At 44.6% G+C, this 23904-nt stretch overlaps 1 protein-coding gene and 1 long non-coding RNA gene across 2 annotated transcripts in view; one reads left to right on the top strand and one right to left on the bottom strand.

Annotated features, from left to right (window-relative positions):
• Positions 1–752: 752 nt before the first annotated feature.
• The window catches only part of LOC142769367 (transmembrane protein 80-like), a 63370-nt gene continuing 40218 nt past the window's right edge, over positions 753–23904 (bottom strand). Inside the window, exon 6 of the transcript XR_012885797.1 lies at positions 753–12452. The gene's annotated coding sequence lies outside the window, so the exon portion shown is untranslated. The remainder of the gene's footprint in view (positions 12453–23904) is intronic.
• Positions 9700–13166, top strand: LOC142769368 (uncharacterized). Its single transcript, XR_012885798.1, has 2 exons — positions 9700–10733; positions 12435–13166. It is a non-coding gene; the product is annotated as an uncharacterized LOC142769368 (long non-coding RNA).

The following is a 23904-nucleotide window of genomic DNA, read 5'->3' on the forward strand; positions in this document are numbered from 1 at the left end:
AGCAATTTGACTATCCAGAGCAGTACTAATTGCCAGAAATTTATTTATGTCAACAATGCAAAAGAGAGCTGTTATTCCTAAGAGTCGGGGTAAACTTGTTCGACAAAATATATTTACGAAGGTCCACCCATGCGTTTAAAGTGTTGAGGTGGCCTTCTCTGACAGTTTCCAGCAGTTTTGGTTTTTCTTGCACTGTTATCAGACACAGGGTCGTATAAAGTGTCAATAGTCGCCCCTATGACAACGTCGTCACGCACGCATGGGTGCACACCAGCGCTGCAAAACACGTTTGCTGCTCGAAGTTGTCTTTCAACACGACCTGAATTGAGTGAGGACGAGGATGACAGCACCTCAGCTTCAAGTTTTAAGGCCACAATGTTTCGCGTCAGCCTGAGACATCCGCAGCCGTTCATGGGTTTGTTTTGTTTACGTCCTCAAGTTGCCTCCGTCGCAACAAGTGGGTACAGCTTCTGACCTTTGTGCCCAATCTTATAGCTACTCTGGTTACGTGCGTGGTCCGCACTTCAGGAGCGCGGTGTGCTTGCGCTGGCTGCAGAGGTTCTCCTAAGGACGAGAAGGCTCCTGGAGCACATTTTTGCCTTGACTACGGAGCAGTGCAAAAACTTTTAGAACTGCGCGTGATATTGTTATTTTTATTACGATATGCACAAAAATGCAAAGAAATATGCTTGGATGCATATATTAAAACATCTACCTATGTGGAGTAAGGTGGCTCATGGAAAGAGGTGACGCTAGATGAAATGGCAAGGTTTATTGGACATCTCATTTACAGAGGGATTATTCATATGAGGGGTATCCATCTAAATTGAAACCCCTGGAGACTCTTGTAGCAAGACAACAAACATTTACTGAGAAAAGTGTACAAGTACAATGGTGCTTCACGAAAAACCATGCAATGCTTCACCACATAGCACAAACAACGAAGCAGCACCCAGGTTCTGATTTTCTTTGTCTATGTGAAGAGAAATATTTTGTACAACATCTGTAATTTTTTATACTGTTTCTGGGTTATTTATCTACAAAATGTATATTCTGAATTTTCTTTGTTTTGATTTTTTTCCACATATAGTGTTCTTATTGGACTGTCTATCAGCTAGTAACCGTAAATTCCACACTTTTCACATTTTTATTAATTCTAAAATGTTTTTGATGCTCTACAATATATATTGTTTGAAAAGAGCATTTTATTGTGCAATGTTTGATATGCTGCAATGCGTGCTGGAGTACTTTTCAAACTGTAAAAAACGATCTTCCCGAGACACATGAAAAACAACCATATTAGCGAGGTAACGAAAGAGTTAAGCTTGCCTTTCGCTATGTACATGACTACTTGGTGCTTTTTAATGTCCGCGGTTATTATCGACACTCTGTGAATTTTTTAAAAGTATTATGAGAAAATTAAGCAGCCTAAATTTCACGATTGAGTTGATGACAGAAGGGGTGCTCCAGCTCCTAGACCTTAAATTAGATTTTCGGCCTACACATGTGTGTTGGCGCTATCATCCTCGTTCACTTAAACCCTTGCTAGATTTCTCTTCAAACAATTAAAAGATAATAAAACAGGGCACAGCCGTGTCATGTGTTCCCTCAGCCTTGCTAAAATCTTGTAAGGACGGGCTACAGATTAGCTTCAGTGAACATGCGGCAAGACTTAGGCAAGCAAGTTTTCCGGAACACACCATTGTGCAAGCCTGCGAAAAGATTTGCAAACTTTTGAAGCCAAATCGTTCACAGGCAGGAGGCGACAAAAAAAGGGCTACAAAAGCAAAAAAATTACACGGTCATTCTGTATGCTCATCCTGGCTCATGGTTTGAAAAACGTGTCCTTACGATGAGGCGATGACGTGATTTTTTCGTCCCCACAAAAGCTGGAATTCATATGTGCAAAAGTAAAGACAAGCATAGACACGCAAATGGGGGGATTCGCAGCGTTTGCGGCATCAAACACTCTTTTCAGTATAATAAATTCATAATGGCCATCGTCAGTCTGATCCCACTATTATGCGAAAAATCATAGTTCGGACAGAGCGGGAAATGTGTCAATATCCTTCTTAGGGAGCATGAACGATCACTATCAGACACCAAACCATTTTCACTCGCCGCCCATTGTAAATTTGATTGCAACCCATTGTTCGCTGACACTAAGATACTGTCACGTCATAAACAACAGTTAGCAAGAGAGATCATCGACCAAAGGAAAGGGAATAATTGTATCAGCATACTTTATTTTTTTTTATATACTGCAGCCCTGTAAAAGGGCTGCAGTATATAAAATAAACCTTCTATCGCGCTAAGCGATGCGGAAGTCCAATACCTAAGCGCCAACTGCACATGTTGATATCAACCATTATCTGTTTTATGTTCATTTTTTACCTTTATATTTGCATGTTCTTTCTTAATAGAAATCAGTTGCGAGTCAGCACCGGTGTTGTGCCCTTACTTTTCTTCTAGTCCTCCTTCTCCAGTGCGCTGTTAAAATCATGATGAATCCGTACCAACTTGCTCAAGTCACGATTCTCATGCATAGAATGGACGCAAAGCAATGACGCCTTGCAGGAGCTAATCGCAGAAATCACGTCATGATGCATAACTTCACTTTACTGATCCCAGATGCAGACACCACACCGCTGACCAAGAGCACTGCGAAAGAAAAGTGTGACATATAAAAGGCGCATTTGTAAAGCCTAAAAAGTGTACGGCCGTGGCTCAGTGCATAGCGGGCCCCGCATCTGTTGTTGCTGACCAGGATGCCGTGCGTTCGGCTCCCGTTGGTAAAACTTCTCTCCTTTGCTATCTCATTGTGTGCATTTTTTCAACACATTTCCATGACGGAAATGGGTCACAGAAGTAATGGTGCACCTCAGCATCGAACACTTCAGTGTTAAAAATACTTCACCTACTGGAAAGTGGCTTCAAAACTTATTGAGAAGCATAAAGCAGCCAAAAATTCCACGTAGTATCACATTTATTGCCACCCAAAGGTACACAACGCCAATAAACAGTTGTTTAAAAGGAAGTGCAATAAATTAGCAAAACACACAAGGTTAGTCTTGTACTAACAAAAGAATTTGAAAGTTTTCTTGCACAATAAATAACTCTGCTCATTCCCCACTAAGAAACACACACGCAAGATTTGTGATCAACCGAGCAAATAGAAATTACTGTGCAAAAGGTGTTCATGCAATGTGACAACACAGTGAGGCCATTGGAAATGGTTTTAAGTGAACAAGCACAATGTGCATTTCTTCTATTTCAAGTACTTGCGCATGAAACAGTGTTAAATATTGTGGCTTCCTAATTGAGGACACAATATTAGGACACACAATAATAGATTACAAAAAAAATTGACTGCAGGTGACCAGCATTAAATTCACAAAAGCTTTCAGTGACAGCACAGTTAAACATACATATATAAATGACAGCATCAAGTAAATATCACATTCATAAATACAACCAAACATATCCACAGCAAGTGACTAGACTTAAGGACAGCAGACTTGTAGGATGTTGTACAACAAGACAAAGTAATGTTTTTGTTTTGTTAGAGATGAACAATGGGCTTATTGGTTATAATTACAGCTGATGGAATAAACAGATCCACTCTAACCAAAGAAGTTTACCATTTCTTTCACACTAAATGATGAACGGAGTGGTATCAGTGATGACAAAGTGAACTTTGTGCATTCTTAATGTTCAACAGCACAAAAAAACACACAATAAACAGTAAAGGATTTTCCAGTTCATTGTGTATTTTTTCACACCTTTAAAGCTTAAGAATGCTATACCAACTAGCTCAGTCAGCAACTTTCTGCATTCATTACACAGACACTTTACAATGAGACATCACTGTATATACAGGTTATCTGCAATGGCGCAGGTACAACAGCGTGCAATGTTTACTGAACACCACACTGCGCTCTTCGTACAACAATGGCACTGAAAGTAATTACTAGCTAAAGCTGAACCTAGATATAATGAATTATCAGTTATAACAAACTCTATAAAAAAATTGTGTTGCAACAATTAGTGTTAGAAATATGGCTTTAAAATGAATTTCCACATATAAAGAAACTATCTTCGTGTATGGTATGACTTGGTTGTAATGAAGTTTGACTTTGTCCATGGCGTTGTCTATGTCGTCAAGCATAGGTGATGCATATTACGTGTATTTCGTAGAAGTGGCGTATTGACTTGCCATAATTTGTATTCCCCAAACACAACCGTCCACGTGTAATGCTAATGTGTACTTTGATGTCAAAGAAGGCAACAAAACATAGTGTGACACTGAATATGGTAACTTGAAAATGCTGACTATGATAATTCGAATATAACTGACCAACCATGCCTTTGCCCTGTAACAACTTGACAAACAAGACACACCGGACTGCATTCATTGCAACCATTTAAAAAAAAAATAATAATAACACATTTAAAAACAATTTTCTCTCTAAAACTATAGCAGACTGAAATACACTTGTTGAGTAATAATGTGACCAAACCCTATTCAGTCGCTGGAAGAGCATATTTTCTGCTAGGTTTCTTTCCTGCCGATGTTGCCCTTCATTTTACCATATAAGACTGCATTATTAATTATTACTCAAATGTTTTTTGTTGTCCTTCAACATTCATTGTCCTGTATAACACAGCAGTTCTGTCGATTAGGTTCTTATTTCACCTATTAAGGTATCCTTGTATTTTTGTACGTGCCCTCTTTCTTGGTCTCAATTAGCTTGCGGATTTTTAAATACATAAAATATATAAACATCTTTTGTATTTTGGGGCATGAACCGAGCTAGCTGATATAGCGACATTATCAAACTGCCAAGCACATCACGACAGGAGCGAGACGGCAGAAACGCACTGTGTGTTGTCTTTGTGCTACTGTCCTCGTCTGCTTAATGATTTTGTGACAGGGTTGCTAGGTGCCTGGTTAATTTATCAGGCCTGGCAAACCTTTGCATAGTAGTCGCATTGCACGGCCAGCTAGTATAGACCCTTTTGCTTCTTCATGATGTATATTTGCCTAAATTGTAGAGGAAGTAGATGTCGGTGGCAACGATTAATTTTTGTAGTGTGTGCTTAACAATTCAGATGCCGAGGTGCACGGCGCATACGTGGCCAAACTTACCTCATGTTATCTCCAGCGTGCCCCGGAGGGATACGCAGCAATGCCTTTTTTTGTGCTATCGCGTTTTGAAGGCCTGTTTTTCATGACAAATAAAGCAATCTTGTCCCAAGCTTCAAGAAATGTAGGTGTGTTCTTTTCGCTCCTACTCGGGGGCAAGTACGCTACAAAGTGGTGACGGGGACGTTTGGAAAAACGGCAGCTATGACGGACGAGGCAGGCACTTCAAGCTCATCCCCAACGAATGTTTCAGAGTTAAAACTTCCTCATTTCTGGCCCAAAAACCCCAGGGTCTGGTTCAGTAAAGTCGAGGCCCGCTTCCAGCTACCCCCCATCACATCGCAGGAGACGAAATGCTTCCACATCGTAGCAGCACTGCCACCTGACATCGCTGACGCTATAGAAGATCTGCTCGCCTCCACTCCATCTGAAAAGGCTTACGACGAACTAAGGAGCACTGTCCTGAAACGTCTTAAGGTGTCCGAACAGAGCAGGCAGCAACAACTCCTGTCTCATAAAGAGCTCGGTGACCAGCATCCCTTGCGACTACTTCACCGAATGCGACAGCTGCTCGGCCAAGAAGCGTCAGAGAAGTATCAATAACTATTTCTTCGCGAGTTGTTTTTGCAGAGACTACCAGAGTCAACACGGATGATACTCACCAGCTCAGACGATGCGACCCTCGAGCAGCTGACTCAACTTGCCGACCGCATCACTGACAGCACAGAGCCATCACAAATGCCTATTGTGGCTGCAGGAAAGTTCGAACATGCGGATTGGTAACGTCGCTTAGAAAACAGAGTTGACCGACTGGCTGCAGCAGTCGAAACCTCCTGTGCTACAAACACCATTCTGCACGGCAGTGTTTGTCATCACGTGCTCGAAGTCTGCAGCACCGCGACCGCTCAAGTGAGACAGAGCAGAGCGTCTGCTGGTACCACCGCCGTTTCAGAGAACAAGCCACTTACTGCACCCAACCATGCTCGTGGGTGGGAAAAGCACCAGCCAGTCGCTAACGGTGGAATGTGACACGGGCCATTGCTCAAGCCGCCTCTTCTTTGTGGTCGACCACATCACCGGCACATGCCTCCCTGTCGATACCGGAGCTGAGCTATCCTACCAGCAACAGCTCAACATCGCCGATGCGGCAAGTCCATTCCCAGCCTGATTGCAGTCAATAATACTGGTATTGCATTATATGGAGTGCAGTTGATGACGATGGACATCAGAATGAGGCGTACATTTCGTTGGCTCTTCATTGTGGCCGACGTCCGAATTGCCATTCTAGGCACGGACTTTCTGGGCCACTTCAATCTTAACGTTAGCATTCGTGAGAGTCGTCTCAAGGACAAGGTCACTTCGCTCGCAGTTGTCGGACTGAAGTCTGACCTATTCTTATGCGGGATTTGCACTCTCAACTCAATCTCACGCTTTCAAAAGACTCTGGCAGAATTCCCTTATATCACCAAGTATTTGGATGGAGCAAAAGACATGGGATCCCTGCTCCTAAAAAAAATGGCACGAGAAAGCAAGTGAGCTATTGAAGCCTTATTTTGACTGATGTGGTTTAGCTAATATGTTCTGGAGCAAGCCACCTCGACATCCAAAAAAGCAGGCGTCACTGCTTTACATAAACGAGTGGATGCTTATTGTGTATTGATGCTAGCCGCTGACGTCAGCATATCACGTAGCCTGATCAAGCAACCCTGAATGGAAGAGTGTCATCGCCACGGTTAGATCTACATATATAGCAATGTAAAACCAGTTATACGCAGTCTGGCGTCTGGTTTCGTGATGACGATAAAGATGCATTGCCGATACCGCCTGGTGCCTATGCTGCCACCTCATCCCACCCACGCTATTTAACAGTGCGAGAGGTCCACACTAAAATCCTCATCTAGCTTCATTCGTGTGAACCCAATGCGCCAATTGTATTTGCACTGTAGCAGCAATACCTTCTTCAAGAATGCATAATTATCTGGTCTGAAGACTCCAAAAAGGGTATATTACTGACTGTTCACACTTCATTGATACCATCAAACAGGACAAGAAAGATGGATACAACAGGCTCTGAAGAGTGAGGCCACTGACTGAAGCACTCAGTGGCTTGCCATCAACCATTGAGGACAGCATTATTTTTAAATGTCAGCTTTCCTTAAAACCATACATGCCCTTGAGGCCTATTAAGAGGGACTACAAGAGTGGGTGCAGGGCTGCTAATGCCATGCCAGGAACACATTAGTATTGGAACATCTTCTCAAGCACAGGGCTGCTATAGAAACTGGGCAGGACATGGTGTACTAGTGGCAGGAATTATGAGAACGAATGAATATATATGTGGATGCTTGTTACTCCGCATATTGCATCAAGTGTACAGTATGAAGGCTGAGTACGTCTTAGTGAAGAAAACACTCGTTTGTTGTTAGTTGCAAAACTGGTTACAGCAGAGTGAAAAGCTAACCCAAGATCTCAATTTCTAGTGCCTCTAGAGACGAAGAAAGGTGCCAGTTGTGGGATTGAAATCTTCATCATGACGATCGGTATTTTGAAGCCACCAATGCCACCTGTCAGCTATTCTGCAAGAAAAATGCTTACTGAAGAATCAAGGAGATGCTCTAATCTCGATATAACGAACTCAGATATAACGAAAAATTGGTCATAACCAAGTAAATGAACAATGGTTTTGCAAAAGCCATAGTATTAAGAATAAACCTTCATAACGAATTTTTGAATATACCGAACTTAATTTCGTATAAGATGCAACCTTGTTATTGTGAGGTTTGAGTACTACCAAAGGTCTAAGTCAAAACATTAAAATAACATGTCACAATTGCGAGTATGTTTTATTAACTGTTCACTTCAACAGCACGGCAGATGTACCGTATTTACTCGATTCTACCGCGCCCTCGATTGTAACGCGCACCCGATTTCCACCGCGAAAAAAAAAAAAAAAAAACGTAAGACATCGATTGCAACGCGCACCCATTTGTTTTTGCTGGCCCGTACGATCACACCACTCGAAAAAACGATTCCTTTCGGGATTGTCTTCCATTTAAATATGAGGTACGGGCGAAGCTTGTGCCCATCTGACGTGTAACAGAGCATTGCCGTCACTGTAGTTTTACCGTGGACCGATGTCAGCACGCGAACTTGCTTCGCCCCCTTCTCGACAGTTGTGGTGCCAGGCATGTCGAAGTAAAGAGGCGTCTGATCGGCATTCCAGATTTGCCCAAGCAGGTAGCCGTTGTTGCGCCGCAAGTTTAGGACGAACCTCTGAAAACTGTAAAGCTTTTCATCGTACTTCTCCGCAAAAGTTTTCGCATATGCATGTTCCCCTTCGGAGGGAAGAGCCTTTCCTCTTCATATAGTTAATTAGCCAGCACCTGCTCGCTTTAAACAGGCTCCGCATTAGACTTTTTTCTAAGACTAATTGCATAGCCCGCACTTGGAGCAGTTCTGTCATGGGCCGCTGTGCCGCTCGCTCCTCAAGCACATACTCGCCGAGCAGCTTTTCAATTTGCGGAAACCGACCCTGCTGTGGTTCACTGAAGCCTTTGCGTGAAGCTTTGCTGTCGACAATCTTCTGCTTTTGTTTCCGCCGGTCCCGCACGCACGTTTCGAGAAGGACCGCGATGCGGCCCGATTTCCGTCCGTTTCTGCACACGCGATGACTTTTCTTTTAAAAGCGGCATCGTGGTGCACTCGAGTTTTTGGAGTCGGCCCTTCCACGTCGTCGATGCTAATGCACTACTAGATGACGAACTCCTCAGCACACGTACGAAGCGTCGCACATGGTAAACACATAGGCAGAAATAGCCGACGCACCATGCCACGGAGGAAACCTCCGTGCACCATGCCGACGCACGTAGGGGGCGGCCATCTTGGATTTGCGATGGCAATAGATTGACCGTAATTTTTTTGTTCGTACTCGATTCTAACGCGCATGCGATTTATGAACTCGCTTAACCGGAAAAAAGGTGCGCGTTAGATTCGAGTAATTACGGTATGTATGTACAAGCATGTGCTGTGTGTTAATAACAAACAGAACCTACTTCTCCATTCTTTTTTTTTTTTTTGTACAGTAGTCAGGCTAAAATGAGGCCCACTTCGTGAGCGTTCTCAACAAGTCGCATCAGGGACACCATTAGAATCGTTTCTAACTTTTTCATCTGTGTTTTCTGCATTTCCAAACAAACATGCTGTTTTTGCATCATAAAACACTGCCTTAATCAAAGAGGCTATTTCAGAATGTTGTACCTAACACTCTGTGTTGCACGTGAAATCGGCTTGCCTCAATCAATCTTTCAGTGGGGGCTGCGCTCTTCGTTGTGGTAATTTGTCTTCAAATCACAATAAAATAAAATATTGAATAATATGCTATTGAGCTCCTGGAGATCGCTATCTGCACATGAATAAGCCTATGCTTTCACTTCTGAACAATTGAACGAATACCTTTTCAAACCCAGGCGGATCTTCTTGGCTGATCTATAACCACCTATATTCTTACACTAATTCAAGAAGTGCGAGGTGCCTTATGAGCGCTTTGCCGTAACAGATGTTTCATCTGTTTTGTTAATCTGAATACACAGACTAGAATACGAACGCAAGACAAGAGGGCGCTGCTCTGCTCACTGCCTAATGGCGCAGTGCTAAGTATTTGCACTGCAACGAATACCCGCATTCAAGTGCGCACAGATTACTTGAATCAAAAAGCTTTCTAGAAACGCTTTGCCGTTTTGGTCACAGAACCAGTTATTGCCGTTGATTACTTGTTTTTACTTTTCAGAGACTCTAATTGTGATGACTCCATGCTTGACGTCTGAAAGCTGCACGCAGTGGGTCCCACTGGGGGATCAAGGTTCGTACATGAAATTTAAAAAAACATTTTTTGCGTAAGTGACTAAAATGGTTGCTAGGGAGAGTTGGTACTACATTATTCACATTATTCAAATTTTATCAGATACTGCTCAAGTGCACATTTCCAGCAAATAAATCTTGTTGTAAGCCAGTGCTACTGTCTGTTTCCTTCTTTTTCTAGTCCTCCATTTTTGGTGCTGTGTTTATGTGAATAATTGCATAAGTGAACTATGTCAAATAAAAAAACACACATTCATTGACACAGTAAAGATTAACTGACAAATGCAATGGCGCACTAGGTCACTAAATATGCCACCTTTACTGCTAAAGAATTGGCATAATAATACCGCAAGAAATTGTAAACAAATGACATCGCTAAGGCACGGTGTAAAACATGAAACCATTCACACAGAATTTTTTGACAATTCACGAAATGTGACGTGCCTGATGAACCGAAACGCCTTGAGAACATAGTTGTAATGTAGGAGACATGATGGTTTCATGAAGCTCTATGTTTGATAAACTTTATCTTTCTCCTACGCCACTTCTGCACCACACATTTCTCGCCGGTTTCATTATAGAGTGTCCACTCCAGCTCATTACATATTTGTAGTGGCACAGCAGCATAAAAACACCCGTTATTTGCAGATCCACTGGATCAACAACGTCTAGCCGAATCATAGCTCCAACATTGCTCTGCTAACCATCCTGGCCCCGCAGACACTTGAAAGTAAATTACATGTTCTGTATTGCTAAGCACTGCAAATCAGTTTTGTGGAAACCGACAAGATGGTGCATGGTTTTTGGCTATAAACATGTCGATGTATGTGATGAATCAGAGCTTCTCGGCTTTTTTTCTTCTTTTCTTTTATCACGAAGCCTATAACGGCGTACCGAATGTTTCATAGAGTTTCCTAATATACACTAGGAAGAATTCTGGCACTAGTGCCTATGGTAGCTGCAACACATGGCACTTCAGCGAGCATGGGAATGATGGGTGCTACCTGTATTTGTCTAATCCTTGTACTTCTGACCTGCTTCTGGCTCTGCATGTGCGTTCATGTGGCTTGAAGCTGTTTTCTCACGAAACGAAAATCAGCAAATGTTCAGCGGTTGCGCTTCACTTTATTCTTTAAAGCTTACCACTTTAAATTGGGTCACGAAGTTCAAAAGGATTTGTTCTTTCCTTCAAAACGAAACCGAAACCAGCAATAAACGAAACCGCAAGTACGATGCGCCACCTGCAAATACGAAGACTAGGCAAATCCGTGTACTACCCATCATTCCCATGGTCGCTGAACGATCGCAATGCCAGAGCCCCTCTAGTTAATTTTAGGAAACTCTATGAAATGTTCCAAATATTCTGCTGACATAATTCTGAGACCCATGTCGTGGTCGGGACTAACGACACTAATATTCTAAGACTAACGACACTAACATTCAGTTTTGGCCTAGGGTTCTTTAATAGTCAAAAGCATAATTTACTGAGCCCACTCCTACAAAGCTGTCAGGGTTCCTTTATAGGTACGCTATATAAAGTTAGCCGTGTTGCACGAGGTAAAAGTGTGTTGTACTTATCCGTTATAGTCAGGTCACAACAGTGGCCGCTGAGAGGGAGGACATGAACTTGACAGCCTCAACAGTAATCGTAATAACACGTCGCGTGTCGATACTTCTCTATATTTATTTTACATCATATTTGTGACTACCTCGCATTACGTGATACAGACTTTCGCAGGAGGCAAATTTTTCCGGTGGACCGTCATTATCACATATATCATAACCCCATTAGGAAATTGCTGCTCATGCAGCTGTCGTTGCTGGCACCGGCGTTCCATGTCTCACACGTCCAAAAACATCACTGGCCTGCATCATTTCAACGGCGGAGTTGTTGATACCAGCTGTAGGTTGCAACTCATCGCCATGAAAGCTACCCTTATTTTGGACCGGCACATGCTACGTCCGTTTTGTTCTTCCTGTTCATCTTCTTCATGTTCTGCTTCATTCACAGAGCACGTGCATCTACTTGTCCGTCGCACAATTCATATAACTTCGGTGGGTTAGAGAATGATTACAGAGAGAAAGAGAAAAAGATCAACACAGCAGGTAAGAGAACTAAAAAAAAAATAAGAAAGGTAAAAAGATTTATTCTAACGAAAAAGCTTTTTACCAGGTGGGATTAAAACCTGTGTGCCTGTGATTTTAAAGCAAGGGTGCGGGATCTTCTATTGTAACGCTGGCTAGACCAAAAAAAAATTTCACACATTCTCACTGCATGCTGTTGCAACACATGTTATAAAAAAATCAAAGACCTCGCTGACCCTCAAAACCTATACCTTTTTCGAGCTAAAATATCGGAAATGATGTGTGCAGGAATGCTGGTTTTTGTTTGTTTGTTCCACGGACGCTTTCTTTTTTTCTTCTTTTACAGCTCCACTTTTAAGGCCTCCTGCACAGAAGATGGCACAACGACGGTCCGATGTCATCAGGCACCTTCAAGCTAAACTTTCTAAATACAGTCGAGCCATGAAGCGTCTGATAAAGCAGCAGAAGCAGATGCCCCGAACTGCATCGGATGTCCTTAAGACGTTGACCTTTGATGATAGACAATATATACACTCTAACAGCCATACATATCAACTCAAAGGCTAAGAGTAAGGGCAGGCGTTTCACTCTATGGCCCCAGAAATTCACTTTACATTTGGATAAGCAATGCCCAAAGGCATCCCACTTCTCATGAAAGCACATTACTTTGCCCTCTCGGCGATTGTTACGAAGGTGACTTTCAAGCATTAAAATGACTCCAGGGATCATGTCTGGCGTACTGCAGGCCATTGCTTCGTAAGCAATGTCTATGAATAGGCGAGATCGCATTTGCACACTCATATTCCACGAAATCATGCTTAAGAGAATCCTGTCTCATGATGCTGCCCAGGATATTGTGCATGGGTTTACCTATGCCGTTGGCGAAGGAATGTCTTCAACAGCTGACTGCGCATTACTTTTTGTTCTCTCCGGCATATCAAGAAAGTGGGTACAGCCACTTGCTTACGCTGCTGGCTATACTTCAGCATCACCTTCTGTGATCTTGGATACCCTTCTAAAACTGATCGAAGAGCTTGAGAATTCTGATTATATATTAAAAGCCAAAGTGTGCGACTAAGGGCTAGCAATGTAAGTGTTGCAAACGATTTGGCCATAACAGCCAAGAAACCCTTTTTCATTGCTAATGGGCAAAAATTGATTTCATGTTTGATGTGTTGCATTTAATTAAGACCACAAGAAATAACCTGCAGGCACACAAGCTGACCATTGGCACGGAAACCATGGATTGGTCATTCATAGCAAAACTATATCACTGAAACCATGAGATCAGATTATGATCGGCACCGAAACTAACAGAAAGACACATTTTTCAAAAAGCTTTCAGTAACATGAAGGTAAAATGAGCTACACAAGTGTTCAGTGCGTCAGCATGTGTTGCCATCATGGCATTGATGTACGTCCACCAACTTCCTGATGAAGCTATGGCAAAGACATACTTCTGTGATAGAATAGATAACATTTTTTTATTGCCTCAACGGCTCTAAACCCAAGAAAACTGAACAGTAGGTGCAGTGTGCCATACGCAAAGGGAACACTGAAATAACCAAGTTCACCTGAAAACAAATCCCTCGGATCACACAGTGAAAATTCGATGAAAGAAGGCAGTCGCAAACAATTAGAAGTTGGCAAATCGCCATTAGGGGTGTTGTAATGTTATGGGAAGACATCTCAACAAATTATTACTTTTCTTCCTTGATGACGTGCCATTTGCAACAGGATCCACTAGAAAACATATTTGGAACTCTTAGGCAGATGCATGGCTGCAATGTCACCCGAAATGCCTTGCAGTTCACCACTGGGCTCAAGCACATCATGATTAAGAGGCTATTTAAATTACCCACTGGAGATAATATAGAAAAAGATAGTTTTCTATGGGAACTCTCCAAATTTTCCCTGCAAGACAAATCCTTTGGGGACTACGTGCAACGTTTACATCACAACTTTCCTTCTTTGGAAAAAATATCACAACTACTTTCAAATATCCATTCAAATCTACGACATAGTGCAACATATAGGTCGAGATTTAAAAAAAAAATGTCACTAAAAAGTCACCCCTTGACCTATATACCGGTCCCCTTGGCATAAATTGAGTTAATGTCTGACAACAGAGAATGCCTCATGCAGCAGTAGAATAGCTCAGATCCCTGGAACACGGACAGGAACATGGACAACTGGCAAACCCGAGAAGCAGGATTGATTGATTGATTTGTGGGGTTGAACGTCCCAAAACCACCATATGATTATGAGAGACGCCGTAGTGAAGGGCTCCGAAAATTTGACCACTTGGGGTTCTTTAACGTGCGCCCAAATCTGAGCGCACGGGCCTACACGAGAAGCAGGATGCTACTACGGTGACACCGCAAATGGAGGACTCGAGTAATGAGTAGGTGCAATGCGCAGGGTGTGAGTGCGACACCATTCGTGAATCTTGAGGAGGCGAACGCAGCTGCGAGATACAACTGCACTCAGTGCATCAAGCTGAGTATTATGCAGTCAGATATAGTACAGGGGCTGAAACTAACAAAAAAAGAATAGTTGCTACGAGGGCAACAGTTGGAAGAGAAACTCGCACAGCTCCAGGAGGCCAAAGTGGAATGAAAAATCCTAGCAGAGGAGATGGAAGGAAAGGTCAGGGCGATACAGCTGGCCAAAGAAAAATGGGACGCCTGAGCAACAGAGTTAGAAGCAAAGGTCACGGGGATGTAATGGGGCTAAAATAACCAAGTGCCCGCACTTGAAGGCTGACTACAGGGGGGTTAGAAAACAGGAGGAGATGAGCGCACAGAAAGAACAGCTGCTGGCATTGGTGGACGGAGACCTGCCGAAGGTGGGCCCAAAGGGGATGAGTACATCGGCACTGGCAGCAGTATTACAGGGAATGTCAGAAGCGGAAGCTTCAAAGTTGTGGCAGAAAGAGAACACTGAACGTGCTAAGGCAAATCCTGAGCTAGGAAACGGGAACCACGGTAGCAATCGTGGGGAGGGCTCCCAGAACACAGAGTGGTGGGAGGTAAAGAGAAAGAGAGCCAGAACAAGAGGAAAAAAGGGAAGACGACACAATACCAACACCAGGCAGAACAACCGGAGAGTTTCAGTGCTGATTGACTGATATGTGGGGTTTAACGTCCCAATCGGGGGATTTGCAGCCAAAGCCTCAAGCTAATAAGGGGGATTTGCAGCCAAAGCCTCAAGCTAATAACGTGCTGTTTTCTAGGTCATCGGACGCAGTTGCCACCGGACGCAGTTGCCACCGGACACGTGGCGTCCCCCTTTACCTTGCACCGTGACTGGCAATCACCACTTCATCTGAGGCAATCAGCACCACACCGGCGCTGCCATTGCTTACCGCTTCGACTGCTCATCGCTTCAAGCACCCTCAGTTCAGCCCCGCCGTAAAAAGGATCGCTCACGCCGACCGAGTGGGGATTTGCAGCCAAAGCCTCAAGCTAATAACGTGCTGTTTTCTAGGTCATCGGACGCAGTTGCCACCGGACGCAGTTGCCACCGGACACGTGGCGTCCCCCTTTACCTTGCACCGTGACTGGCAATCACCACTTCATCTGAGGCAATCAGCACCACACCGGCGCTGCCATTGCTTACCGCTTCGACTGCTCATCGCTTCAAGCACCCTCAGTTCAGCCCCGCCGTAAAAAGGATCGCTCACGCCGACCGAGTGGGGATTTGCAGCCAAAGCCTCAAGCTAATAACGTGCTGTTTTCTAGGTGAGTGTGTAGCTACTTGCTTGCCCTTGCTGAACTTCTAACTGGCTGCATATCCCCCAATTGCACACTGTCTATTGCACACTGTCCCAATTGCACACTGTCTATGTATGACTAAGTATGGGTATTGATTTGTGCACTTACCGCGCTCGCATCGGCTGTTTCACTCAGCCGAGAAAAAATACGGGATCATGTAATCTTTTGTGGCTCCGTCCGTGTTCATTAGGTCGCCGTCACTTGCTGGGTGGACGCCTAGTGCTTGTGTTTTTTTCGCTTGCTCATTTGCTCATTTGTGCGGGCGACGTTGAGCTTAATCCAGGTCCTGACAAGGTTGACCAAGTGGTGGCACTGGTAAAGGAATTCACTGCTTCAAATGAACGTTTTCAAAAGGAAGTGACGAACAAGCTAAAAGACATTCACACTACTGTAACAGACCTCAAAAGGCGGCTCTCCAAAATAGAGGAGCGTCTTGAGAGCGTTGACAACTTAAGTGAAAGCGTCAAGGCTGTCGGCTCTGTTGTGCAAGAGTCTCAGGAACAGTTGAAAACCATTGAGCAAAAACAGACCCATCAAGCCAACCTTGTTGTAGATGACCTGAACAATCGAATGAGGCGCAATAATCTCGTGTTCAAGGGTGTTCCTGAGCAAGCCGCTGAAAAATGGAGCGATACAGAAAAACTCATTCATGAATTCGTCACGGAAAACTTGGGAATTCAACCAGGTGAAATTGAGCGAGCCCATCGGGTCGGGCAACGCAAACCCGATCGCACTCGACCTGTTGTTGTCAAATTCCTAAACTTCAAGGACAAAAGCAATATTCTGAAAAATGCGTTCAAGCTGAAAGACCTGGCAACCCCGCGAGTGTGGATCGAGGAGGATTTTTCACCTCGTGTGCAGCTAATTAGAAAAACGCTTCGTGATTTCGCGCGTGCGAAGCGACAGAAAAATGAGAAGTATAAGTTGCAGTTTGACAAGCTTATAATGGGCAACGTAATTTTCACCGTCGATTCCTCGAGCAATAAAGTGGTCCCCATCCCGAGACAAGACGCTCCCGCGATTTATGAATGACGCCCCATTGAAACCGAAGTTAAAAAGCTATCTATTATTATAGCTAATTTTAGAAGTATTTTTCGAAAACAAGATCACCTTTGTGCGTTTGTCGAATCCTGCTCGGCAGACATCATAGTGGGAACTGAAACATGGCTGACGAGTGACGTGTGTAACCATGAATTGTCTTTTACTAAAAACTTTATCCTGTTTCGAAAGGACAGAACGGAAACACGAGGAGGTGGTGTTATGATTGCAGTAAAAAAAGATCTTCAAGCGCGTCTGCTTGATACGGGTTCCTGTATTGAAATTTTGTGGGTATTGGTCCAGCTTTCATGTGTAACTTGTGCCGTTGGGGTTTGTTACCGTCCGCCTGACTCAAAAGAAACCTTCGTTAATTGCCTAAACGAATCATTGAGCCTCGTATATGACAGATTTCCTGGCTCTCCTGTGATTCTCGCGGGCGACTTTAACTATCCTGGAATAAACTGGCGGACGGGCACAGCCGATAGCGGCGCAAGGATAGCTGAATGTAAGGACTTTCTTGACGTGATTTCGTCTTACGGTTTAAGCCAAATAGTTTCTATGCCAACACGGGGGGATGCTATCTTGGATCTTGTGCTTACCACCGAACCGTCAAACATGTCTGTTAATGTGTTAGACTGCATCAGTGACCATAATGTCATCCATTGTGAATTCAAGTTAACGCGTAAAGAAAGCGTGAATGAAAAGAAAACAATTTATGATTACGCACGTGCAGATGTTGAAATGATCTATAGCGAACTCTCGTCCTTTTGCGTAGAATTTTTCAACGGCATGCAGCATCGCGACAGCAATGAGAACTGGATGATCGTCTGTCACAAGCTAATCGAACTCAAAGAAAAATACATTCCAAAAATACACATATCTGTGTCTACAGGGAGCGCTTGGTTTACCTCCCACGTGAAGCGATGCATTAACAAGAAGAAGCGCTTTTATTCAAGAGCTAAAACCTTGCAATCTGACGATGCCTGGAAGGCTTATCGCGAACAGTCGCAGTTATGCAAAACCGAAATTGAGGCAGCAAAAGACAAATTTTTCAACCATGACATCTCCAACATGTTAACTGTCAACACAAAAAAATTCTGGAAAGTAATAAACCCCAAGCCGTCGTCTTCATGTTTCATATCGATAATGCAAGGCAACGAGTTCCTCCCGCCCTCTGAAGTCGCTACTGCGTTCAATTCCTTCTTTTGTTCTGTTTTTTCTCGTGAGCTTCCTATTACCGACAATATTCACCTCGGCTCCGTTACCTCCATCATGGAGGACATCGTGATCACTGAAAAGGGAATCGAAGCTGCTATTGATCGTCTTTCTAGCAGCTCTGCTCCTGGTCCAGATGGTATTTGTCCTAAACTGCTAAAGTTAACTAAACCTGTTATTTCTCCCATTTTTGCATGCCTTTTCCAGCAATCGATTCAGTCAGGATGCGTTCCTGACGGATGGAAAGTTTCTAAAATAGTGCCAATTTTTAAATCCGGAGACCCGTCATCTGTCACCAACTACAGACCAATCTCGCTGACCAGTATACCATGTAAATTATTAGAGCATATCATATCTTCGGCAATCATGAAGTACCTAACAAAGCACAACCATCTTTTCAGCAACCAGCACGGCTTTCAACAGGGTCGCTCCTGCGAGACGCAGTTATTCGAGCTGGTCTCTGACATTTACGAAGCTGTTAATGACTCATCGCAAATAGATGCCATATTTATCGACTTCGCCAAGGCGTTCGATAAGGTAGCTCATAACCGTTTATTACAAAAACTTCGCTATTTTAATATACATAGTCAGGTTGTGAATTGGATAAGGAATTTCTTAACCGACAGGTACCAATTTGTAACTGCCAATGAATTTTCTTCCTCACGATCACTGGTCAAGTCAGGGGTGCCTCAGGGCTCTGTATTGGGGCCTATTTTATTCCTATTGTATGTAAATGACATCAGCAATAGCATTTCATCTACAGTTCGATTATTCGCAGATGACTGCGTAATTTATAGACGAATAACTACCACCTCTGATAGTGACGCTTTGCAATCTGACCTTGCGAAAATTGCAGATTGGTGTGAACAGTGGCAAATGGAGATAAATACTTCGAAAACTAAGGCTGTAGCCTTCACTAGAGTGTCTAATCCTAAGCTTACTCATTATTTGATAAATGACTCAGTCATCGCGCGTGCGCATACAATAAAATACTTGGGAGTTCATTTATCTTCTAACATTTCATGGAGTGACCACATCGAAGCAATCTGTAGCAGTGCATGCAAAACTCTTGGTTTTATCAGGCGTAACCTTTATTTGGCAAACAAGTCTACTAAATTATTGGCCTATGCGACGTTGGTTCGCGCAAAACTAGAATATGCATCTTTTATTTGGAACCCGCACCAGTCTTATCTCATCAACAAACTCGAAGCAATTCAAAATAAAGCAACCCGCTTCATTACCAAAGATTATTCACGAACATCAAGCATAACTAACCTAAAAAAATCTCTGAATCTAAGCACCCTAGAGAATAGAAGAATCATAGCACTTCTATCTCATTTCCACAAACTTTATCACTCATCATCATCGTTCCGCGTACGCCACATCACGGCCGCCCATCGTATCTTTCCGCGCCTGGATCACCCCTTTAAAGTACAACCCGTTTTTGCTCGAACAAACTTCTTAAGTAAATCCCCCCTCTTTCTCGCAATATATCACTGGAACAAGCTACCTGCCGACGTCGTTTCTTCCCAAAATCATGAAGATTTCATGAATAAACTTAAAAGTTATTTTAATGAAAGTTAATATTGTTCTTGTGCATATCTGCTTTGTTGTACTTGTTGTCGTTGTTCTTGTACGCGGTATTTCAATGAACGTGAATTATCCTTTCTTTGCATCCTTTTGTTGTTTTGAACACTGCGAAAATTTTCCTTAGAGTTTTGTTGTCCTTTTTTTTTTTTTTTTTTTTTTTTTTAGTAGTACTTTCTTTATTCCTCCACGTAGCATCTCTGTACTGTTAAGTAATAATATCTCTACATATGTATGTGCATATTTATATCAATCGTTTGTATTTGTTATTCAAATTATACACTGTAATTGTAACAGCTTTATTGTGCTACAACTCCCCTATGTAATGCCTACCCAGGCCTTTAGGGTACTTGAATAAAAAAAAATAAAAAACCATGATATGATTATGAGAGACGCCGTAGTGGAGGGCTCCGGAAATTTTGACCACCTGGGGTTCTTTAACGTGCGCCCAAATATGAGCACACGGGCCTATAACATTCCCGCCTCCATCGGAAAAGCAGCCGCCGCAGCCGGGATTTGATCCCGCGACCTGCGGGTCAGCAGCCGAGTACCTTAGCCACTAGACTACCGTGGCGAGGCACAGTTTCAGTGCTACACCAAATGGAGTGGCTGAGGGTAACAAAGAATGCAGGGTCATCATTGCGGGAGGTGTGAATGCATACGAGCTGAAGCCTATGGCCTTGAAGGTAACAAACTGCGATAGACGAGTTATTTTTAACACAGAGGCAACATCAACACTCAGCAAAGCAATAACAAGAGTAGAGACAACCTGCAGCAGAGTCATAAAAACTGTTGATACTTGATGGTATGGCACGCTGACATGTTTGACCTTCAGGATGGCTCAGCACCGCAAAAAAGCACGAATTACTTGCGAGAGAAGATAAAACAGTGGAGAAGGGATTACTCACAGAATCCCTATCTTGTGATGCAATTTCCCACAGAAGAGGATGAAAGCAAAACCAAGTGTTGGAACGAACATGTGAAGGCACCATGCCAGGAGCTAGGCCCATATGCTTAATTTGTGGGGGCAGAGGACACAACAGGGCAAAGGACATACAAGGAAACAGCCAAGTGGCTAGGAAAGAAGCTTGGGCACCACATGGGAACTGATTACAGCTCTTGGTGAGATCCTGACGAAGATGGGTCAAAGCCCATAGGTGTGGAGACATGGCAACCAGCCGCATACCGACCTCCACATGTACCAAGGATGGAGAACAGTGTGGATGGTCAAAATGTGACTTTGATGGCAGTGGGTCAGAACAGAAACGGAAGACCTTGTAGGGGCCCTCGTTGAACTAGATTCAAGCAGAGTACTATGGTAGTAGGCTTTCTTAATATTCACGGAGGTCGACGTGAAATAAAGTGGGAGGGGCTTGACAAACAGATTTTTGAACAACAAGTGTCAGTTTTTGCTGTGACAGAGACTCACTGACGTGAGCAGGAAAAGCCACCAGCATGTGCAGGTATGCATTGGGAAGGCTGCAACAGAGAGAGCACAGAACGCCGGGGGGTGGCCTTGGGGTGATGTGAAATGAGGAGCAGCAGTGGACACGAGAGCAATCCGAATGTCAAGACACATGTGGGTAAAGGGAAAAATAGCAGGATTGGAGGTGGCACTAGCGGTGATCTATCTCTAGACAGGAGCCCATAAAGATATCAACAGCCGCATATGCATGTGTTTGAGGCAAGATATTCAAAAATACGAGGAACACTACAAGGTCAGGGTAGTGGGAGAATTTAATGGTCATATAGAGGAGATGGATGGGAGGACAGATGCGACTGGAAAATGGTTGCTTACACTTGCTGCAACTGAGGAGTTGGTACTAGTGAACACTTCAGAGAAGTGCCATAGATAGATCACTTGGGCGAGCTAGAACCAACACACGTGCATAAATTTCGCCCTTGTGTGAGGGTGGTCGAGAGAGGGCATTACGTGACGGCACCATCACCATCATCGTCGGGACTTGGCCAACAGAGGGCACTACATGATGGCACCATCATCATCATCGGGACGGGAAGAGGATTGTTGGGGTTGCGTGTGTGGGAAAAGGGGAGTTCGGTGTGGTTGTGGAGAGAGGCAAGTCGAAGTTTTGTGTTGTGCGTGATTTAGGGTTTGCGCGTGACAAGTGGGGGCTCGTCTGGGACAGCTTCAGGCCCGACAACAGCAACGCACGACATGCTTAGGCTCCAAGGTGTAGTTGAAGAGCTGTTGCTGGGCACCGCCATGGAGCGCCAACGAATCGCGGTGGTTGTGCGCGATCGAGTGACGGCGACGCCGCTGCCCACCGCTCCACACGTGGGACTGTGATGGCAAACGCTGGCGCAGTCCTTCAGGCCACCGACGACTCTGCACCTCCCTCGCTACTCAGGTGTTATAGACTTGCAGTTGCTGAAGGAGTTTCTTGAACGCCTGGAAAACTTCTGCCTCGTGACGGGGGTCGCCGCCGATAAGCGACTGACTCGCATGGTACCAGCCGCCCTCGAGAGCGGCGAGAAGTTGTGGTGGCAGTTCGTGTGCGGGTTCAACTCGTGGAAGCAATTCACTGCCGCCTTCCGCTCAGAGTTCTTGTCGATTGACGCGAGGCATCGCCTGAAGGCGGAGCTCGAACAGCGCACGCAGCACCCGGAAGAGAATTTGAAGGAGTTTATTTATGTGATTGCTATGTTTTACGACCGCATCAGGAAAGAGGTCTCTGAAGCCGAATAGGTGCAGCGCGTACTCAGGCAGATTCACCCTCAGCTGTAAGATTTGGCGGAGGGGCATGCCTACAACAACCTCGCCAAGTTGGTGAAGGAAGCCGATGGCTTAATGAAGCAGGCTTGGTGTCGCCTCCAGTACAGACCACCACCACTTCCGAGCAACCAAGTTGCCAGAGATCTGGCGTTCCGCCCTAGCCCGGACCTCGACCATTGCTCACTGTAGCAGGCGAACACTATGGCGACGGCATTGTTTACTTCGTTTGGTGCCACCGACATCACTGGCCACTGCATCCAGCTGCACCAGACCCGTCGTACTGCCGGGACCGGCAGTACTCGTGCGACATAGCGCCTCTAGTTTCACCCTACGGGCCGGGATCGACACTGCGGCAGGAGCCCACGAGTGGAGCAATGCGTGTGCACTGCCATTGCTGTGGTGGATTCGGCCACATTTCTCGTAACTGTGCTACGGGTCGACAAATGGGGCCACCCGTTTGCTTCCGGTGCAAGCGATCGGGGGAAAAGCGCACGCCGCGGCGGTGGCCCAAGCTTTTGGAGCCAAACCCAAGGCGGACGTACGCGTTCTGCATTTGGCATCAGGCTGTCACAGTCAACCACGTCTCTAAAGTGTCATATCGAGTGGGCTGCTGGTTGCCGCAGACAGCAGTTTTTGTGCGTTCCTGACCTGTGCCGCGACGTCGTCCTTCGTAGGGATTTCCTGACCGTGAGTGGCATCTCCCTGCCACAAAGAATTGTGCCCTTTGTCAAAGCCGTTAAGGAACAGCCAGAGGCAGTGGATGATTCTGGAGACAGTCTGCGCTGCATTTTTGCTTAGGGTGATGCGAGTGTGTGTGCCAGTGTGCCGAACGCGACTGCAAACTGCAATGTGGTCATTCCCAGCCACTCATCGGACCTAGACCCACCGATGAAACACGTTTTAGAAGAGTTTAGTGAAATCTTCACCACTACTTCGGGCTGCACTGCACAACCCTGGCAGATCATCGCATAGACACAGGAGACAACCCACCTGTTCGATGCAAACTGCGACCAGTGAATGCTAAGAAGCAGGCTATTATGGACAACTGCATTCATGACCTGCTGGCACAGAACCTCATCTGCCCTAGCCAAAGTCAGCATGTCAGTGCTCCTGTCTTCGTTGAGAAGTCTGGTGGCTACCACATGGATGTGGATTACCGCCAGCTGAATGCACGCACTAAGGTGTCAGTCTATACCATGCCCAGAACTGATTGGTTGCTGGCACAGCTGGGACGAGCCAGGTGGTTCTCAAGTTTTGATCTTTCACAGGGTTTCTTTCAAATCCCTGTTCAAGAGCAGGATATTCCAAAGGCAGCGTTCATTTGCCATCGGCGAACCTTGGAGTTCATGAGAATGTCCTTTGGAGTTGCCAGAGGTTCTGCCACGTTCCAGACCCTGATGGACAGACTACTGGAGGGAATCAATCACCAGTTTGCCATGGCGTTTCTCGATGATGTCCTGGTGTAT

The sequence above is a fragment of the Rhipicephalus microplus genome, chromosome 8 (assembly GCF_043290135.1).
Source record: "Rhipicephalus microplus isolate Deutch F79 chromosome 8, USDA_Rmic, whole genome shotgun sequence".
Lineage (NCBI taxonomy): Eukaryota > Metazoa > Arthropoda > Arachnida > Ixodida > Ixodidae > Rhipicephalus > Rhipicephalus microplus.